Here is a 16,031-nt window from a genome sequence, read left to right as displayed (position 1 = left end):
TGGCCACAGCAAAAATATATGGAACTAATCAGGCTAAAGAATAAAACTTAACACAAAAAAGAAAGGGATGGTGCATCAGGAGAGAGTCACCATGTGTTTATTTTCTTCACTGTCTTTGTTCACTCCAAGAATACCAGTACAATGCCTACAGGGAAAGGCGACCGGAAACATGACCGAATACAAACAGTGTAGCTATTCCCTCCGCAAGGCAATCAAACAAGCTAAGCATTAGAATAGAGACAAAGTAGAGTCGCAATTCCACGGCTCAGACACAAGAGGTATGTGGCAGGCTCTACAGTCAATCACGGACTACAAAAGGAAAACCAGCCACGTCGCGGACCCCGATGTCTTGCTCCCAGACAAACTAAACAACTTCTTTGCTCGCTTTGAGGACAATACAGTGCCACCAACATGGCCCGCTACCAAAACCTGCGGGCTCTCCTTCACGCAGCAAACTTTAAACGTGTTAACCCTCGCAAGGCTTCCGGCCCAGACGGCATCCCTAGCAGCGTCCTCAGAGCATGCGCAGACCAGCTGGCTGGTGTGTTTACGGACATATTCAATCAATCCCTATCCCAGTCTGCTGTTCCCACATGCTTCAAGAGGGCCAGCATTGTTCCTGTTCCCAAGAAAGCTAAGGTAACTGAGCTAAATGACTATCGCCCCGTAGCACTCACTTCTGTCATCATGAAGTGCTTTGAGAGACTAGTCAAGGATCATATCACCTCCATCCTACCTGACACCCTAGACCCACTCCAATTTGCTTACCGGCCCAATAGGTCCACAGACGATGCAATCGCAATCACACTACACACTGCCCTAAGCCATCTGGACAAGAGGAAAACCTATGTAAGAATGCTGTTCATCGACTACAGCTCAGCATTTAACACCATAGTACCCTCCAAACTCGTCATTAAGCTCGAGACCCTGGGTCTCGACCCCGTGCAACTGGGTCCTGGACTTTCTGACTGGACGCCCCCAGGTGGTGAGGGTAGGAAACAACATCTCCACCCCGCTGATCCTCAACACTGGGGCCCCACAAGGGTGCGTTCTCAGCCCTCTCCTGTACTCCCTGTTCACCCATGACTGCGTGGCCATGCACGCCTCCATCTCAATCATCAAGTTTGCAGATGACACCACAGTGGTAGGCTTGATTACCAACAACGACGAGACGGCCTACAGGGAGGAGGTGAGGGCCCTCGGAGTGTGGTGTCAGGAAAATAACCTCACACACAACGTCAACAAAACAAAGGAGATGATCGTGGACTTCAGGAAACAGCAGAGGGAGCACTCCCCTATCCACATCGATGGGACAGTAGTGGAGAAGGTGGAAAGTTTTAAGTTCCTCACATCATGGACAAACTGAAATGGTCCACCCACACAGACAGCGTGGTGATGAAGGCGCAACAGCGCCTCTTCAACCTCAGGAGGCTGAAGAAATTTGACTTGTCACCAAAAACACAAACTTTTACAGATGCACAATCGAGAGCATCCTGTCGGGCTGTATCACCGCCTGGTACGGCAACTGCTCCGCCCACCACCGTCAGGCTCTCCAGAGGGTAGTGAGGTCTGCACAACGCATCACCGGGGGCAAACTACCTGCCCTCCAGGACACCTACACCACCCGATGTCACAGGAAGGCCAAAAAGATCATCAAGGACAACAACCACCCGAGCCACTGCCTGTTCACCCCGGTATCATACAGAAGGCGAGGTCAGTATAGGTGCATCAAAGCTGGGACCGAGAGACTGAAAAACAGCTTCTATCTCAAGGCTATCAGACCGTTAAACAGCCATCACTAACATTGAGTGGCTGCTGACTCAAATCTCTAGCCACTTTAATAATTAAAAATTGGATGTAATAAATGTGTCACTAGTCACTTTAAACAATGCCACTTTATATAATGTTTACATACCCTACATTACTCATCTCATATGTATATACTGTACTCTATACCATCTACTGCATCTTGCCTATGCTGTTCAGCCATCGCTCATCCATATATTTATATGTACATATTCTTATTCATTCCTTTACACTTGTGTGTAAAAGGTAGTTGTTGTGAAATTGTTAGATTACTTGTTAGATATTACTGCACGGTTGGAACTAGAAGCACAAGCATTTCGCTACACTCGCATTAACATCTGCTAACCATGTGTATGTGACCAATAAAAATTGATTTGAATTTGATTTGATACATTTTGATGTGTACTTGCTCTCTCTATGTTGGTGTGTCTGCTCCAGGCTCTGCATGCCTTGACCAATCAAATTCACGGAAATCACAAGTCGTGCAGGCCAGGCACAAAGCGCAAGGCTCGCTCTCCACTTTCCTCAGATATTTATTTTGCAAGCCTGATAACATATCACCCCCGACAGACACAAGCAAAATCTCTTACATAAATGTAGTAGCCTATACACCTAAACATTAGCGATCACAACTTGTGGACTTGTTTACGTGCTGCTGTGCGGTTTGTTGCTAACGTTACTTTGCTACCTGCCAACTTGACGTTTTTTACTTTCTAAATTCTTAATAACCGTTTTATATTTTTATTTTTCCTTTGCTCTACTTTTTTCATTCAACTTTTTCACCTCGGACGCTTTATCTGGACATGGTTCTACAGGACCTCCACCAGCCGAAGCTAAGTAGTAACATTAACGTTATGCCATCTAATTGCAGTCGCTGTATTCATAATATACAGGAGAACTATCGCCTTATGGTGACGATAGCCATGCTGCAAGCCCAGCTACAGACGCAATCGTTAGGCAAGGGTAATTTTACTGTAGGAAAGGATTTAACAGCGTCTGTGCCACCAATAAGTACAGATAGTAGTATAAATCCCCTCGCAGAGTCCCCGCAGCCGGACAATTTTCTCAAGGCTTCTGGAAGGAAATGCTGTTGGGAATGCTCAAGTGGTGTCACTCATTCAGCCGACAGAAACTTTCAACCGGTTCTCCCCAATAACCGACGAGTCGGAGTCAGAGGCCGAGCCTTCTCTGGTCTCTCCTCAAAACGTTACAGGGTCTGAACCGCCAAAGCCTCCCACCATTAGCTCTGACAAATTGAAAACACTAGTCATTGGCGACTCCATTACCCACAGTATTAGACTTAAAAAGAATCATCAGCAAACATATACTGTTTACCAGGAGGCAGGGCTACCGACGTAAAGGCTAATCTGAAGATGGTGCTGGCTAAGGCTAAAACTGGCGAGTGTAGACAGTATAGGGATATTGTTATCCACGTTGGCACCAACAATGTCAGGATGAAACAGTCAGAGGTCACCAAGCGCAACATAGCTTCAGCGTGTAAATCAGCTAGAAAGATGTGTCGGTATCGAGTGATTGTCTCTGGCCCCCTCCCAGTTAGGGGGAGTGACGAGCTCTACAGCAGAGTCTCACAACTCAATCGCTGGTTGAAAACTGTTTTCTGCCCCTCCCAAAAGATAGAATTTGTAGATAATTGGCCCTTCTGGGACACACCCACAAACAGGACCAAGCCTGACCTGCTGAGGAGTGACGGACTCCATCCTAGCTGGAGGGGTGCTCTCATCTTATCTATGAACATAGACATGGCTCTAACTCCTCTAGCTCCACAATGAGCTAGGGTGCAGGCCAGGCAGCAGGCTGTTAGCCAGTCTGCCAGCTTAGTGGAGTCTGCCACTTTCACAGTTAGTGTAGTCAGCTCAGCTATCCCCATTGAGACCGTGTCTGTGCCTCGAACTAGGTTGGGAAAATCTAAACATGGCGGTGTTCGTTTTAGCAATCTCACTGGAATAAAGACGTCCTCCATTCCTGTCATTATTGAAAGAGATTGTGATATCTCACATCTCAAAATAGGGCTGCTTAATGGTAGATCCCTCACTTCCAAGGCAGTTATACTCAATGAAGTAATCACTGATCATAATCTTGATATGATTGGCCTGACTGAAACATGGCTTAAGCATGATTAATGTACTGTGTTAAATGAGGCCTCTCCTCCTGGTTACACTAGTGACCATATCCCCGCGCATCCCGCAAAGGTGATAGCAAATTTCAATTTACCCCCCCAAAAATTACTGCATTTTCGTCTTTTGAGCTTCTAGTCATGAAATCTACGCAGCCTACTCAATCACTTTATATAGCTACTGTTTACAGGCCTCCTGGGCCGTATACAGTGTTCCTCACTGAGTTCCCTGAATTCCTATCGAACCTTGTAGTCATGACAGACAATATTCAAATTGTTGGTGACTTTAATATTCACATGGAAAAGTTCACAGACCCACTCCAAAAGGCTTTCGGAGCCATCATCGACTCAGTGGGTTTTGTCCAACATGTCTCCGGACCTACTCACTGCCACAGTCATACTCTGGACCTAGTTTTGTCCCGTGGAATAAATATTGTGAATCTTAATGTTTTTCCTCATAATCCTGGACTATCGGACCACCAATTTATTACGTTTACAATGGCAACAAATAATCTGTTTAGACCCCAACCAAGGATCATCCAAAGCCGTGCTATAAATTCCCGGACAACCCAAAGATTCCTAGATGCTCTTCCAGACTCCCTCCACCTACCCAAGGACATTGGAGTACAAAAATCGGTTAACCACCAAACTGAGGAACTAAATGTAACCTTGCGTAGCCTAGATGCAGTCGCACCCCTGAAAACAAAAAACATTTGTCATATGAAACTAGCTCCCTGGTATACAGAAATACCTTTGCCCTGAAGCAAGCTTCCAGAAAATTGGAATGCAAGGGAGAGACTCAAGTTTTTAATCCAATATCTCTTGACACATTCATGATAATAATAATGGCCTCTAAACCATCACGCTGAAACCTGGACCCTATTCCAACTAAACTACTGAAAGAGCTGCTTCCTGTGCTTGGCCCTCCTATGTTGAACATAATAAGCAGCTCCCTATCCACTGGATGTGTACCAAACTAAAAATGGCAGTAATAAAGCCTCTCTTGAAAAAGCCCAACCTTGACCCAGAAAATATAAAAAACTATCGGCCTGTATCGAATCTTCCACTCCTTTTAAAAATATATTTTTTAATCTGTTGCGCAGCAACTCACTGCCTTCCTGAAGACAAACAATGAATACAAAATGCTTCAGTCTGGTTTTAGACCCCATCATAGGACTGAGACTGCACTCGTGAAAGTGGTAAATTACCTTTTAATGGCGTCAGACCAAGGCTCTGCATCTGTCCTCGTGCTGCTTTTGACACCATCGATCATGACATACTTTTGGAGAGATTGGAAACCTAAATTGGTCTACACGGACAAGTTCTGGCCTGGTTTAGATCTTATCTGTCGGATAGATATCAGTTTGTCTCTGTGGATGGTTTGTCCTCTGACATCAACTGTAAGTTTCGGTGTTCCTCAAGGTTCCGTTTTAGGACCACTATTGTTTTCACTATATATTTTACTTCTTGGTGATGTCATTCGGAAACATAATGTTAACTTTCACTACTATGCGGACAATACACAGCTGTACATTTCGATGAAACATGGTGAAGCCCCAAAATTGCCCTCCGTGGAATCCTATGTTTCAGACATAAGGAATTGGATGGCGGGAAATGTTTTACTTTTAAACTCGGACAAAACAGAGATGCTAGTTCTAGGTCCCAAGAAACAAAGAGATCTTCTGTTGGATCTGACAATTAATCTTGATGTTTGTACAGTCATCTCAAATAAAACTGTGAAGGACCTCGGCGTTACTCTGGACCCTGATCTCTCTTTTGATGAACATATCAAGACTATTTCAAGGAAAGCTTTTTCCATCTTTGTAACATTGCAAAAATCTGAAACTTTCTGTCCAAAAATGATGCAGAAAAGTTCATCCATGCTTTTGTCACTTCTAGATTAGACTACTGCAATGCTCTACTTTCCGGCTACCCGGATAAAGCACTAAATAAACTTCAGTTAGTTCTAAACACGGCTGCTAGAATCTTGACTCTAACCATTTTTTATCATATTACTTCAGTGCTAGCTTCTCTACACTGGCTCCTATAAAGGCTAGGGCTGATTTCAAGGTTTTACTGCTAACCTACAAAGCATTACATGGGCTTGCTCCTACCTATCTCTCCGATTTGGTCCTGCCGTACATACCTACACGTACGCTACGGTCACAAGATGCAGGCATCCTTATTGTCCCTAGAATTTCAAAGCAAACAGCTGGAGGAAGGGCTTTCTCCTAAAGAGCTCAATTTTTATGGAATGGTCTGTCTATCCATGTGAGAGACGCAGACTCTGTCTCGACCTTTAAGTCTTTATTGAAGACTCATCTCTTCAGTAGGACTTATGATTGAGTATAGTCTGGCCCAGGGGTGTGAAGCTGAACGGAAAAACACTGGAGTGACGAACCGCTCTTGCTGTCTCTGCCTGGCCTGCTCCCCTGTCTCCACTGGGATTCTCTGCCTCTAATCCTATTACGGGGCTGAGTCACTGGCTTACTGGTGCTCTTCCATGCCATCCCTACGATGGCTGCGTCACATGAGTGGGTTGAGTGCTTTCTCAACCTCTGAATGCTTGGCTATGCAACTGACATTTACTCCTGAGGTCCTGACCTGTTGCACCCTCTACAACCACTGTAATTATTATTATTATTTGATCCTGCTGATCATCTATGAACGTTTGAACATCTTGGCCATGATCTGTTATCTCAACCCGGCACAGCCAGAAGAGGACTGGCCACCCCTCAGAGCCTGGTTCCTCTCTAGGTTTCTTCCTAGGTTCCTGCCTTTCTAGGGAGTTTTTCCTAGCCACCGTGCTTCTACGTCTGCATTGCTTGCTGTTTGGGGATTTAGGCTGGGTTCCTGTATAGCACTTTGTGACATCGGCTGATGTAAAAAGGGCTTTATAAATGTCAGGACCCGGTGTGAGAAACAGTCACTAATAGTCGGCAGAACCCAGAAGATGAGGCAGACACAGCAGTACTAGAGACGGTGGTTTAATAAAGGAAAAAATCTTCAGGCAAAAAATATTAATCCACAACGTCAAAAGTAATGCCAAGAGAAAAAATGAATATCCTCCAAGATACAATGAAAATCCACAAAGTGGTAAGAACAGCAGGGAAAAACAAACCTCAAAAGAATAATTAAAAAAATAAACAAGAACAAAAACCAGAGTACCTCAGGAAAATCCAACTAGAGAAATAAATGTTCACAGCATGGCTGGGGCTGGGTGCTAACATACAAACACAGAGCAAAGAACTGAGGAACACTAAGGGTTTAAATACCTACAAGGAAATGAGGCACAGGTGCAAATAATAACTAGAACAAGGGAAAAACAAAAGGTTCAAAAAAGCGCAATGGGGGCATCTAGTGACCAAAACCTGAACAATCCTGGCCAAATCCTGACAATAAATATTATATTTGATTGATTGATTGATCTGACATTGAATGGAAACGAGACTATTTTTCAGGTTGATCAACTGTAGACTACTAACAACAGCAGGTGCATAGTCTAGCCTACTGTTGATGCACCTGTACTGACTTCGCCTTCTGGATGATAGTGGGGTGAACAGGCCGTGGTTTGGGTGGTTGATGTCCTTGATGATCTTTTTGGCCTTGCTGTGACATCGGGTGGTGTAGGTGTCCTGGAGGGCAGGTAGTTTGCCCCCGTGGATGCGTGGGGCAGACCGCAGCAGACTTCTGGAGAGCCCTGCGGTTGCGGACGGAACAATTGCCGTACCAGGCGGTGATACAGCCCAACAGGATGCTCTCGATTGTGCATCTGTAAAAGTGTGTGAGGGTTTTAGGTGTTAAGCCAAATGTCTTTAGCCTCCTGAGGTTGAAGAGGCGCTGTTGCGCCTTTTTCAGCACACTGTCTGTGTGGGTGGAACATTTCAGATCGTCAGTGATGTGTACGCCGAGGAACTTGAAGCTTTCCACCTTCTCCATGGCGGTCCCGTCGATGTGGATAGGGGTGTGCTCCCTCTGCTGTTTCCTGAAGTCCACAATCAGCTCCTTTGTTTTGTTGACGTTGAGTGAGAGGTTATTTTCCTGGCACCACTCTCCCAGTGCCCTCACCTCCTCCCTGTAGGCTGTCTCGTCATTGTTGGTAATCAGGCCTACTACTGTTGTGTCGTCTGAAAACTTGATGATTGAAATGGAGGCGTGCATGGTCACGCAGTCATGGGTGAACAGGGAGTACAGGAGGGGGCTGGGCACGCACCCTCGTGGGGCCCCAGTGTTGAGGCTCAGCGAAGTGGAAGTGTTGTTTCCTACCTTCACCACCTGGGGGGCGGCCCGTCAGGAAGTCCAGGACCCAGTGGCACAGGGCGGGGTTCAGACCCAGAGCCCCGAGCTTAATGATGAGCTTGGAGGGTACTATGGTGTTGAATGCTGGGCTAAAGTCAATGAACAACATTCTTACATAGGTATTCCTCTTGTCCACTTGGGATAGGGCAGTGTGCAGTGAGATGGCGATTGCATCGTCTGTGGATCTATTGGGGCGGTATGAAAAAACCATGTGACCTGATTAGAAAAACTCTGGTCCCATCAAAGGCCATATTAAACCTAAATACAACAGATTAATCACATCATACCGTATAGCCTAAGGTCAGCAGTTTTGATAAGGTCCTGGCTAGGTTACCAGATCCATGCATAACACCACCCACCTCCAGGAGCCAGGGCTTGAGCTTGGCATCCAGCAGGATGTCAAAGTCCAGGATCTCTGGAGCTGTGCCCTAGCTGGCTGGGGAAGCCTGTGCGGTATTTCTGCTTCAGGGTCGGGTGGGCCGTGATCAGGGTCTTAATGACCACATCCTCCCCGTCTGAAAAAGAGTGCCACCATGTCGTGGCCTCCAATAGAGGTGCTGGTTTCGATTATAGGTGCAACTGTCCCAGAATCCCAGTAAGAGGACTGATAATGACCAGTAGGAGACATGGATACAATTCACACTTTATTGCCACAACAAAAAGACGGGTACACACACACAGCAAACAAGAAGAGGAGACTAGTAGTAGGGTAAGTGTCCATGACATACACTGACCAGGTGAATCCAGGTGAAAGATATGATCCCTTGTTGACATCACTTAAATCCACTTCAATCAGTGTAGATGAAGGGGAGGAGACAGGTTAAAGAAGGTTTAAGCCTTGAGACAATTGAGACATTGACTGTGTGTGCGTGCCATTTTGAGGGTGAATAGGCAAGACAAAGATTTAAGTGCCTTTGAACGGTGTATGGTAGTAGGTGTCAGGTACACCGGTTTGAGTGTGTCAAGAACTGCAACGCTGCTGTGTTTTTCACACTCAACAATTTCCGTGTGTGTCAAGAATGGTCCACCAACCAACTTGACACAACTATGGGAAGAATTGGAGTCAACATGGGTCAGCATCCCTCTGGAACACTTTCGACACCTTGTAGAGTCCATGCCCCGACAAATTGAGGCTGCTGTGAGGGCAAAAGGGGTTGCAACTCAATAGTAGGAAGGTGTTCCTAATGTTTTGTACACTCAGTGTATATTCCTATTTCCTACACATCAACCACCTTCACTGCAGGTACAGTAATCACATCACACTCAACTGACTGCCCAATCAGCAGGGCAGTTCATATGGATGAGCAGGTAGCCATGCCTTGCATGTCTTGGAATGGTTACCTTGGAGATGTAGTTCTGGCAGATGATGTGCTCCTCAGGGTTGATATCCCGGGGCTGATGGTTGATGTGATTCCCTTTGCCCTGGCAACCATTTTCGAGTTTGCGGATAAAGGTCTTTTGCTTCCACACTCTCACAGTAACCTTGAAATTCAATGTACCTGCAATGCAAGGGATGTTGTGTGGTTTCAAATGATTACATTTCATAGCTTATTGGTTTAAGGCTTTCGTTCCTTCATAATTTTCTCTTCAACCCTTGCACCCACAGTGTTGTGAACTTTGGTGCCTTTGAAAAATGTGTGTGTGTGTTTGCATGTGTGATTTACACAGTAGGCCAACATGCAGCTGTTCCCCAGTCTCCCATGGTGAGCTCTTACCCTGCAGGGAGGCACCAGGTTTTGGGGAAGATGTTGTACTCTTTAGGGACGAGTCGAAGCATCCTGTTCATGTTCCTGGCCAGTACATCCTTCCTGCAGATCTCATTCATCCCTGGGCAACCTGACTCAGGTGTAGATGTAACATAGTAAATGTAAATCCGAGACACTTCATTAGTATGATATGTTAAGTTTCATATGGTATGTACATATATTAATTTGTGGATGTTCATCATCCATTTTGTATATGTTACAAATTACAATTCGTATGATATGTTACAAATTACAATTCGTATGATATGTTACAAATTACAATTCGAATGAAATGTTACATTCCAATTTGTTGTGGCTAATGTTAGTTAGGTGGCTAATGCGAATGTTAGCTAGGTGGCTAACGTTTTCTTTTTTTTTACCTTTATTTAACTAGGCAAGTCAATTGAGAACAGATTCTTGTTTACAATGACGGCCTACCAAGATGCAAAGGGCCTTCTGCAGGGATGGGGGTTGGGATAAAAAAATGTTTTGACAAAACATACATCCCAACAAGAGAGACACCACAAACAGGTAAACCGGTAAAGAGACATTTGTGAATACTATACCTTTCAGATGAATTAGTATATAGACAATCAATCACATTTATTCATAAAGCCCTTTTTACATCAGCAGATGTCACAACGTGCTTTTACAGAAACCCAGCCTAAAACCCCAAAAAGCAAGCAATGCAGATGTAGAAAGGCAGGAACCTAAGAAGAAACCTAGAGAGGAACCAGGCTCTGAGGGGTGGCAGGTCCTCTTCTGGCTGTGCCGGGTGGAGATTATAAGAGTACATGGCCATTAATGCCAGATTGTTCTTCAAGATATTCAAACATTCATAGATGACCAGCAGGGTCAAATAATAATTACAGTGGTTGTAGAGGGTGCAACAGGTCAGTACCTCAGGAGTAAATGTCAGTTGCATAGCCAAGCATTCAGAGGTTGAGAAAGCGAGAAAGCGAGAGAGAGAGAGAGAGAGAGAGAGAGAGAGAGAGAGAGAGAGAGAGAGAGAGAGAGAGAGAGAGAGAGAGAGAGAGAGAGAGAGAGAGAGAGAGAGAGAGAGAGAGAGAATTAGAGGGAGCATACTTAAATTCACACAGGACCAGTGGCGACTCGTCATTCAGGGCAGGTGGGGCAAAATATATATATATATTTATTCATTCTTTTTTATTATTCTTTTTTGTCTGTTTTGCATGTTATTTTGGCATTAATACGTGTCACATATCAGTTTGCAAACAATTTAAAATAAAAAAAATGATTGACTTGATAAAGCTGCATACAAACATGATCTCTTTTTTGCTTTCTTGAGTAAGGCAGTTCCAAAATGCAGGTGTTTCAGGCTAGCTCAGTGCTTTCTTTGGTGGTGTGGCAGCCTGTTGAAAATTCCTTAGCGTAGGGGTTGGTAATGTTCTCCAGTTGCGCCGTGATTGGCTCAGTGTTCTGTCACTCATGGGGACACTACGTCACCGCAAAATCTAAGGGTAGAGCAAAAAAATTCAAGCCCCTTGGGTGCTGCTATAAAGTTACATTAGAAGTGCCCATCCAAGAACGCTCAAGGTCATTGGCCACAGATAAAATGACATCAAATCACATAATATTGACCATAGCTTTGATTGGACTAATCATGTAAACATCATACTTTCAAAATCTTAGCTAGCAAGCTAGCAGTCATCATCATGAATCAAGTCGACAATTTACTGGCAAATCTTTTTCAATCCTTGTCATATGAAGAGAAATTATGACAAGAAATTATAGCCATTGGAGATAAACATTACACAAATGTTTATTACACAAAAATCGCAAATCCTTCCAGACCACAATGAGTGGTTTGGAAGGAATCAGTGGCTAACTGCAAGCTTTGCAAAGCAATCACTAGCCTGCTATTCAGTGAAGTGGGTGTGTGGTCCAAGTCTGGGTTTAAGGGTCTCTTCTCCAAGCTAAAAATAATAAACATTCAACATTGGCCACGCTGTCAATCTAGCGTGACTTCTGCCGTGTTCAAAACAACTGGAAACTCGGAACTGGGAAATCTCAGACTTCAGTGAATTAAAGACAACTGGAAACTGGGAGAAAAATTAGCTCCAACTGGGAAAATACATTTTGAATGTTCCTCCAACTCACAATTCCAAGTTAGGAACTCGGGCCTCATTCTAGAGCTCCAACCTGAAGATCACTGACGTCATGATTCAACCTTGCACCTCTCTGATTCAGAGGGGTTGGGTTAAATGCAGAAGACGCATTTCAGTTGAATACATTCAGTTGGACTAGGAATCCCCCTTTCCTTTTAGTTTTTTTCTGAGTTCCCAGTTGTCTTGAAAGCACCGTACATCCAGAGAATGCCAGACTTTGATGACAACGTTTGCCCACGAAGGACCACCGCCCACCTTCCTGTTCAAGTGAGCACTGCACAACAGTCCAAAAGATGTATTGTATGCTGCTGCATAACTGATGTAATATGTCAGGGAGATATGTATACTGTAGCTAAGAAAGTAATACTAAGTGTATGTTGTGTAGTAAGCTGTTAGTAGCCCATGTGCCTCACCCTAATAATTTGGTCCCTTTCCCCCTCATAATTTAGCCTACTGTTCTGACTTGGGGGTGCACATGTAGCCTATAGCCTGTTTTAGAGAAATGTAATCACTGAATATTGTAATAGCTTTCATTGTCTGCTTATGTGCCCCCTTTATTTATCCTAAGGTTCTGACTTGGTGTACAGGGAAAATACTGTAAGAACGGCCCATGTGTCATGTTTTGTCTTTGATCATGTCTTGTCCCTGTGCTTCCCTCTGCTGGTCTTATTAGGTTCTTTCCCTCTTTCTCTCTCTCTCTCCTCCTCCCTCTCTCCCTCTCCCGCTCTCTCTCTCTATCGTTCCGTTCCTGCTCCCAGCTGTTTCTCATTCTCCTAACGACCTCATTTACTCTTTCACACCTGTCCCCTATTTTGCCCTCTGATTAGAGTCCCTATTTCTCCCTCTGTTTTCCGCTTCTGTCCTTGTCGGATTCTTGTTTGATGTTTGCTGTTCCTGTGTCCTTGTTCCGCCCTGTCGTGTTCTTTGCCTTCTTCAGATGCTGCGTGTGAGCAGGTGTCTATGTCAGCTACGGCCAGTGCCTTCCTGAAGCGACCTGCAGTCTGTGGTCGCGTCTCCAGTCGTCCCTCTCTATTGACGAGAGGATTTCAGTTTCCTGTTTTGGATTTACCATTGATAATATCCAGGAGAATCATTATTTGTTTAATACTGGAATAAAGACTCTGTTACTATTACGTCGCTTTTGGGTCCTCATTCACCAGCATAACACCATGTTCTGAATTCTGTCAATGTACATTTCAAAAGTGCTGAACAAATAGTTATATTGACTACATCCGTTTTAGCTCGCTCATTAATGTCTTAATCGAAAATACGGATTGCCTCTCATACGCTTGTCGTCCCCTTCTGCCATAGTTTGTACATCTCAATTGTCAGTAGAAACCACATTTGTTTAAGCAAGTCAGCCATATCAGCTATGTTTTTTTTAAAGGCAGTAAATGAGGCTGATACAGCCTATTTCGCTGTCAGACAAGGCTCCGCTGATAGCCCGGTGTAGCAGTAGCAAGGATTCACTCCATGGTGCTGAAAAGATAGCTCTGCTGTTGGGACAGCTTTTTGGGGGGCTCCCGAGTGGCGCAGCAGTCTAAGGCACTGCATCTCAGTGCTAGAGGTGTCATTACAGACCCTGGTTTGATTCCAGGCTGTATCACAACCGGCCGTGATTGGGAGTCCCATAGAGTGGCGCACAATTGACCCAGCGTCGTTCAGATTAGGGTTTGGCCGGGGTAGGCCATAATTGTAAATAAAAATGTGTTCTTAACTGACTTGCCTAGTTAAAATAAAAAATTTAGGCCCTAACAGTTTGTGGGCACCGTTTATCACCGTTATAGTGCAATAAATGTATTGTGTAGGGGCTTTGCTGGCATGCCATTGTACAAGACACCAGATAAGACAGGGGAATTATACCAGATATAACAGACTGACCCTAGATACTGTAGCCCCGTCCGACGATACCCCTGGACAGGGTCCACCAGACAGGATATAACCCCACCCACTTTACCAAAGCACAGCCCCCACACCACTGGAGGGCTATCAACAGGCCATCAACTTACTACCTTGAGACAAGACTGAGTATAGGACCACAAATATTTCCTCCACCGCACGAGCCCGAGGGGGCGCAAAACCAGACAGGAAGACTAATCATCTCTGAATATTAATTTAGAATTATATTGCCACTCAAAAACATAGGCTATATCTGACTGCCCTAGACAATTTTGCATGTAGCGACTCTCATTTTAACTCTCCACTCGTTGTCCCCTTATGCCATAGTTTGTACATCTCAATTGTCAGTAGAAACCACATTATTTAAGCAAGTCAGCCTTATCAGCTATGTTTTTTTAAAAGGGAGTAAATGTTCTCCCTCTATCCGTGCCTACCTGAATAAACCAATCAAGCATTTAATAGACAAAAAATACCCTGCTTTGTATCAGTTAAAAAAACCTCCTGGGGCCAGTGAACTATTTCCATGGATAGAGAACAGAAGGTCATAGATTAGAATCTCACAGACACCGTGACAAAATAAAAAATAAAAATGTTTGCAATGATTAATGCTGAAGGAAACACATTTCTATGTGTGCTATCTATGCTTGGAGTTCAAAACAGTTAACCCAAACTAAGCTAGCAGTGTTACTAAACGTCTTATTGAAACATTCAGTGAAGGTTTTAAAGAGGTTATTAAAAAAAACTCAAAATAACCTTTAAATGTCATTCTAAATGTTCACAACATTAGAAAATTACTTTCAAGTAACCTATCATTTCCATTCTCAGAATGTTAATAAAACCTTCCAGGAAAACTTCAGGGAACCATAATAAAACATTCTCAGAACCTCCATACAAACTAAAAATGTTCACTTCCATTCTCAGAATGTTTACAAAAAGTTCAGGTTTACCGTTGGCTTCATTCCCAGAATCAATCGGAAACCAAAAACGTACTTTCCACAACTTCCAAGGAACCAAAATGTGCAAGCTCGGAAACCAGATACAGTATTTTGGGAACTTGACTTGCATATTCCAATAAACATTCCAGTTGAGCACAAATTAAGTAGGCCTACATTAACAGTCACACTGATTTTCTTCAGGTAGCATGTTTAAAAGTTCCTCAAATTTGCAGGATTAAATGTTATAGTTGGGTTTTTCAAAACTGAAAAATTTGATTCTGATCCTCCGTATAGGGATTTGGATCTGGTAATCCAATCTGCCCTTTAGTCAGGATCAAATGTCTTTATTGCATTTTTCAAAGGTGATTAGGATATTTTTCATGCCGAAAATCGGGATTATATTGGTCCTACTGGAAGGGTGGATTTAGAAAAGTGAAAAAAAGAATGTATAAAAAATTTATAAACCTTGTCACTTTAGTTACATTGAAATGTCTTGGTTGTAATGTACTTGAAAGCAAAGGTTCATTATGTTAAATTGACCGCAATATAGGTATGTGGTTAGTTGCTATATTGAGAAGTGTCAAATAAAGGTTTGTACTTACATATTATTTTTACCTTTATTCATGTAGTTTACTCTTCTCTGTTTCCTTATGACAGTGTAGAAGTAGTACCATAACCTGTCTAGTAGATAGCAAGGTGTAGGCCTGTTCAAAGCCCTGAAAATCCAGATTCTGTGATCTTGATGTTGTGGTATCTGGATCAGAATGATCCTTTCTGACGTCTTTAAAACAGCCAGATCGATCTGATCCTGGATTGCAAAAACGAGGTTTACAGAATCTGGATCATTCTGATCCAGATGAAAAGTTTCCAAAGGGCTCATGTTGGCCACCTTCATTATTCTACAGGGTTCATCTGTGGATCTATTTTCATTGGGGTCCCCAGCTTGATGAATGGCTGTAGGCTTAGGTTCGATTGGCTTTATAGGCCTACTCATCTCAAACAGGATTTCTTCTGAAGTTGAACGGCTTGGCATCAAAGTCTTGTTTGATGCTGAATTTTTTTTCCGGTTTTCTTTTCTCTCACT

The sequence above is a fragment of the Salvelinus namaycush genome, chromosome 9 (assembly GCF_016432855.1).
Source record: "Salvelinus namaycush isolate Seneca chromosome 9, SaNama_1.0, whole genome shotgun sequence".
Lineage (NCBI taxonomy): Eukaryota > Metazoa > Chordata > Actinopteri > Salmoniformes > Salmonidae > Salvelinus > Salvelinus namaycush.
The sequence above is the reverse complement of the archived record's forward strand: the minus strand, read 5'-3'. Positions refer to the sequence as shown.